The following is a 5,000-nucleotide window of genomic DNA, read 5'->3' as shown; positions in this document are numbered from 1 at the left end:
CGGGGCTCCGGGTCCGACCTCGTTCGGCCAAAGGCCGCCTTCACTTTCATTTCGCCTGCGAGTCTCGAACCACTCGACGACTCGCGCTCATGTTAGACTCCTTGGTCCGTGTTTCAAGACGGGTCGGGAGGGTGGCCGACGTGGCCACGGACCCCGAGCGCGTCGACGGCGCGCCACCGAAACGGCAGCCCGCCGAACACCGGCACTGCGTACAGTGCAGGCGAACGACAAGCCAGCCGAACGGCGACGGCCGCACACAGAGAGCGCGCGGCATCCATTCCTCGATCCGCCGCCGGGCCGCACCGCCCGCGCGCTGTAACACCCCCGCCGGAGCGGAGGCCACCTTCGCGCGGGGACTTAGACCGACGGCAAACCGGTCGTGACCCGCGCCGGTCGCTAGTGCGCTGAGACGGTGCGCGAGCCGACTCGGCAGCGGCGCCTTAAGCGTCCGCGAACCGAGACGGCGCGCCCCCGCACCCAACTGAAAGCGAGCCGGCGACCTGACGGGCCCTCCCGTTTGCCTCTCAACGGTTTCACGTACTCTTGAACTCTCTCTTCAAAGTGCTTTTCAACTTTCCCTCACGGTACTTGTCCGCTATCGGTCTCGCGACCGTATTTAGTCTTAGGTGGAGTTTACCACCCGCTTTGGGCTGCATTCCTAAACAACCCGACTCCGAGAAGACCCGAAGCGGCCAAGGCAAGCGCCCCTATGGGCTTAACACCCGCCGTGGGACGAGGCCTCGATCAGAAGGACACCGGCGCTCGCCGTTAGCCGCACTGGGACTTCCGTACGTCACAACTCGGCGCGCTCGAAAAGCGCGCAGATTCGACGCTGGACTCTTCCCGGTTCACTCGCCGTTACTCAGGGAATCCCTGTTGGTTTCTTTTCCTCCGCTTAATAATATGCTTAAATTCAGCGGGTGCTCTCGCCTGAACTCAGGTCGTATGTGTCAAGCGGGCCGCTTCTTACACGGCCCGCTGGCATCGCAAGTCGTCGCCGCCGGCGCCGACCGAGCGCGTACCGTCGCCGCCTTGGCCCACGGTCGGTCTTGATCTCGTGACCGGACCGACCGACCTGGACCCGCCCCTCGAACGTAGTTGAACACGTCGAGGGGCCGGCGGTGTACGGGACACGCGGTCGCGCCGAGAAAGCTCGGCGACCGCTTCAACTTGGGGCGACGCCCGGCCGTCTTCGCAGAGGCCAGGCGACGGCCCTCGGGTGAGGACGAACGCGACCCTGAGGCAGACGCGGTCCCGGGATTGACCCGAGACCGCAATTCGCGTTCAGAAGGTCGACGTTCAATGTGTTCTGCAATTCACATTACTTCTCGCACTTGGCTGCGTCCTTCATCGACTCGCGAGCCGAGTGATCCACCGTTAAGAGTCGTCCTCGACGTTTCGCCCGGCGCCGAAGCGCGCGGACGTCACACTGTGGGATCGACCACAAAACCACCACCGACAACAACTGCACAAAAACACCAACAAACGGCGCCGAGCGACCGCCGGGCTGGGCCGGCGGCACATCGAGCGCGGTGCCCAGAAGCCACCATCGCACTCGGCTGCCTTGCAATGCCAACGTGTTACGCGTGTCGCACGGGGCGGAACCCCGATTGACGGCCGCCCTCTCGGCGGCACCCAAAGACAATTAAGTGCACGGTCGGCCGGGGCCTACCACCACTTTCGGTAATGATCCTTCCGCAGGTTCACCTACGGAAACCTTGTTACGACTTTTACTTCCTCTAAATGATCAAGTTTGATCGTCTTCTCGACACGCCGACGCGGCCGTTGCCAGCCGCGACGGGGCCGATCCAAGGATCTCACTAAACCATTCAATCGGTAGTAGCGACGGGCGGTGTGTACAAAGGGCAGGGACGTAATCAACGCAAGTTGATGACTTGCGCTTACTGGGAATTCCTCGTTCAAGGGAAACAATTGCAAGTCCCTATCCCAATCACGAATGAGGTTCAACGGGTTACCCGGACCTTTCGGCCTAGGTTAGACACTCGCTGCTTCACTCAGTGTAGCGCGCGTGCGGCCCCGGACATCTAAGGGCATCACAGACCTGTTATTGCTCAATCTCGTGTGGCTAAACGCCACTAGTCCCTCTAAGAAGTTAGACGCCGACCGAGAAGGTCGCGTAACTATTTAGCATGCCAGAGTCTCGTTCGTTATCGGAATTAACCAGACAAATCGCTCCACCAACTAAGAACGGCCATGCACCACCACCCACAGAATCAAGAAAGAGCTCTCAATCTGTCAATCCTACCTGTGTCCGGGCCGGGTGAGTTTCCCCGTGTTGAGTCAAATTAAGCCGCAGGCTCCACTCCTGGTGGTGCCCTTCCGTCAATTCCTTTAAGTTTCAGCTTTGCAACCATACTTCCCCCGGAACCCAAAGACTTTGGTTTCCCGGAAGCTGCCGGAAAGGACGTCATGGTAACGCCTCCCGATCGCTAGTTGGCATCGTTTATAGTCAGAACTAGGACGGTATCTGATCGTCTTCGAACCTCTGACTTTCGCTCTTGATTAAAGAAAACATTCTTGGCGAATGCTTTCGCAGTAGTTCGTCTTCCGCCGATCCAAGAATTTCACCTCTAACGGCAGAGTACGGACGCCCCCGTCTGTCCCTCTTAATCATTACCTCGTGCTCCGAAAACCAACAAAATAGAACCGAGGTCCTATTCCATTATTCCATGCAACACTATGCAGGCGAACAGCCTGCTTTGAACACTCTAATTTTTTCAAAGTAAACTTATCGGCCACCGCCGACACTCAGTCAAGAGCACCGACGGAGAACCGAAGGTGAGGCGAACGCAACCAGTGACACGCCTTGCAACGGACCGGCGGCGCTCGCCCAAAATCCAACTACGAGCTTTTCAACCGCAACAACTTTAGCATACACTGTTGGAGCTGGAATTACCGCGGCTGCTGGCACCAGACTTGCCCTCCAATGGATACTCGTTAAGAGTTTTAGGATGTACTCATTCCAATTACAGGGCCTCGTTAGAGTCCTGTATTGTTATTTTTCGTCACTACCTCCCCGTGTCGGGAATGGGTAATTTGCGCGCCTGCTGCCTTCCTTGGATGTGGTAGCCGTTTCTCAGGCTCCCTCTCCGGAATCGAACCCTGATTCCCCGTTACCCGTTATCACAAAGGTAGGCACGTAGCGTACCTTCGACAGTTGATAGGGCAGACACTTGAATGATACGTCGTCGGTGCAGAGACCGTACGATCCGCGTGGTTATCCAGAGTCATCAAACGTCACAGGACGAACCCGGTCGGTTTTGATCTGATAAAAGCGCGCCTCCCGAAGTCGGCGCTTAATGCATGTATTAGCTCTAGAATTACCACAGTTATCCACTTCGCTTACGAGACCAAATAAACCAAGACTGATTTAATGAGCCATTCGCAGTTTCGCTTTACGAGAACTCGTACTTGCACCTGCATGGCTTAATCTTTGAGACAAGCATATCACTACTGGCAGGATCAACCAGATAGCTGCGACAGCTGCGCTCGGCCCTTGCTGGGCCGCCCGGCGCGTGCTCGTCGCATTCGTTTAAGACCGAGGCGATCGCCTGCGGCCGTACTCAGCTTCGACAGTCGCTGGCCGCGACGTCCACGCTCTCGCCGGCAGTGCCAGGCGGAGCGATTTGCGTTTTTTCTTTGCTCGCCCTCTCTCGGGCTCGATCCATTCAGTTTCGCACAAACAAGAGCTCTGCCGGCCGCCTGCAGCGGTGCCTAAAAACCGGGCATAACAATGCGACCGTTCTGCTAGGCCGACAAGCGCTCAAGCCAGACGCTCGATCGAACGCCCCCTACATATTAGTCGAGACAACGGCTCGCTCATTAGCATCGCGTTTGTACTTTAACTTTTTTCGGCTCGGGAAACTTCGGAAGGAACCAGCTACTAGATGGTTCGATTAGTCTTTCGCCCCTATACCCAAATAGGACGATCGATTTGCACGTCAGAATCGCTACGGTCCTCCACCAGAGTTTCCTCTGGCTTCGACCTTCCCAGGCATAGTTCACCATCTTTCGGGTCCCAACATGGACGCTCTTGCGCGACCGCCCCGGCAGAGCGGGTGCGATCGGCCGGTCGTGCGCCGGCGCCCGCACGGGGCTCCGGGTCCGACCTCGTTCGGCCAAAGGCCGCCTTCACTTTCATTTCGCCTGCGAGTCTCGAACCACTCGACGACTCGCGCTCATGTTAGACTCCTTGGTCCGTGTTTCAAGACGGGTCGGGAGGGTGGCCGACGTGGCCACGGACCCCGAGCGCGTCGACGGCGCGCCACCGAAACGGCAGCCCGCCGAACACCGGCACTGCGTACAGTGCAGGCGAACGACAAGCCAGCCGAACGGCGACGGCCGCACACAGAGAGCGCGCGGCATCCATTCCTCGATCCGCCGCCGGGCCGCACCGCCCGCGCGCTGTAACACCCCCGCCGGAGCGGAGGCCACCTTCGCGCGGGGACTTAGACCGACGGCAAACCGGTCGTGACCCGCGCCGGTCGCTAGTGCGCTGAGACGGTGCGCGAGCCGACTCGGCAGCGGCGCCTTAAGCGTCCGCGAACCGAGACGGCGCGCCCCCGCACCCAACTGAAAGCGAGCCGGCGACCTGACGGGCCCTCCCGTTTGCCTCTCAACGGTTTCACGTACTCTTGAACTCTCTCTTCAAAGTGCTTTTCAACTTTCCCTCACGGTACTTGTCCGCTATCGGTCTCGCGACCGTATTTAGTCTTAGGTGGAGTTTACCACCCGCTTTGGGCTGCATTCCCAAACAACCCGACTCCGAGAAGACCCGAAGCGGCCAAGGCAAGCGCCCCTATGGGCCTAACACCCGCCGTGGGACGAGGCCTCGATCAGAAGGACACCGGCGCTCGCCGTTAGCCGCACTGGGACTTCCGTACGTCACAACTCGGCGCGCTCGAAAAGCGCGCAGATTCGACGCTGGACTCTTCCCGGTTCACTCGCCGTTACTCAGGGAATCCCTGTTGGTTTCTTTT

The 5,000-nt window shown here is 59.0% G+C and overlaps 2 non-coding genes and 1 pseudogene across 2 annotated transcripts; all 3 read right to left on the bottom strand.

Annotated features, from left to right (window-relative positions):
• Positions 1-944, bottom strand: part of LOC144423743 (large subunit ribosomal RNA) — a 3,695-nt pseudogene extending 2,751 nt beyond the window's left edge.
• Positions 945-1,232: 288 nt separating this feature from the next.
• LOC144423672 (5.8S ribosomal RNA) lies at positions 1,233-1,386 on the bottom strand. The gene has a single exon (XR_013476137.1). It is a non-coding gene; the product is annotated as a 5.8S ribosomal RNA (ribosomal RNA).
• A 298-nt stretch (positions 1,387-1,684) lies between these two features.
• On the bottom strand, positions 1,685-3,494 carry LOC144423618 (small subunit ribosomal RNA). The gene has a single exon (XR_013476084.1). It is a non-coding gene; the product is annotated as a small subunit ribosomal RNA (ribosomal RNA).
• Positions 3,495-5,000: the final 1,506 nt, after the last annotated feature.

The sequence above is a fragment of the Styela clava genome, chromosome 5, assembly GCF_964204865.1.
Source record: "Styela clava chromosome 5, kaStyClav1.hap1.2, whole genome shotgun sequence".
Lineage (NCBI taxonomy): Eukaryota > Metazoa > Chordata > Ascidiacea > Stolidobranchia > Styelidae > Styela > Styela clava.
The sequence above is the reverse complement of the archived record's forward strand: the minus strand, read 5'-3'. Positions and strand labels throughout refer to the sequence as shown.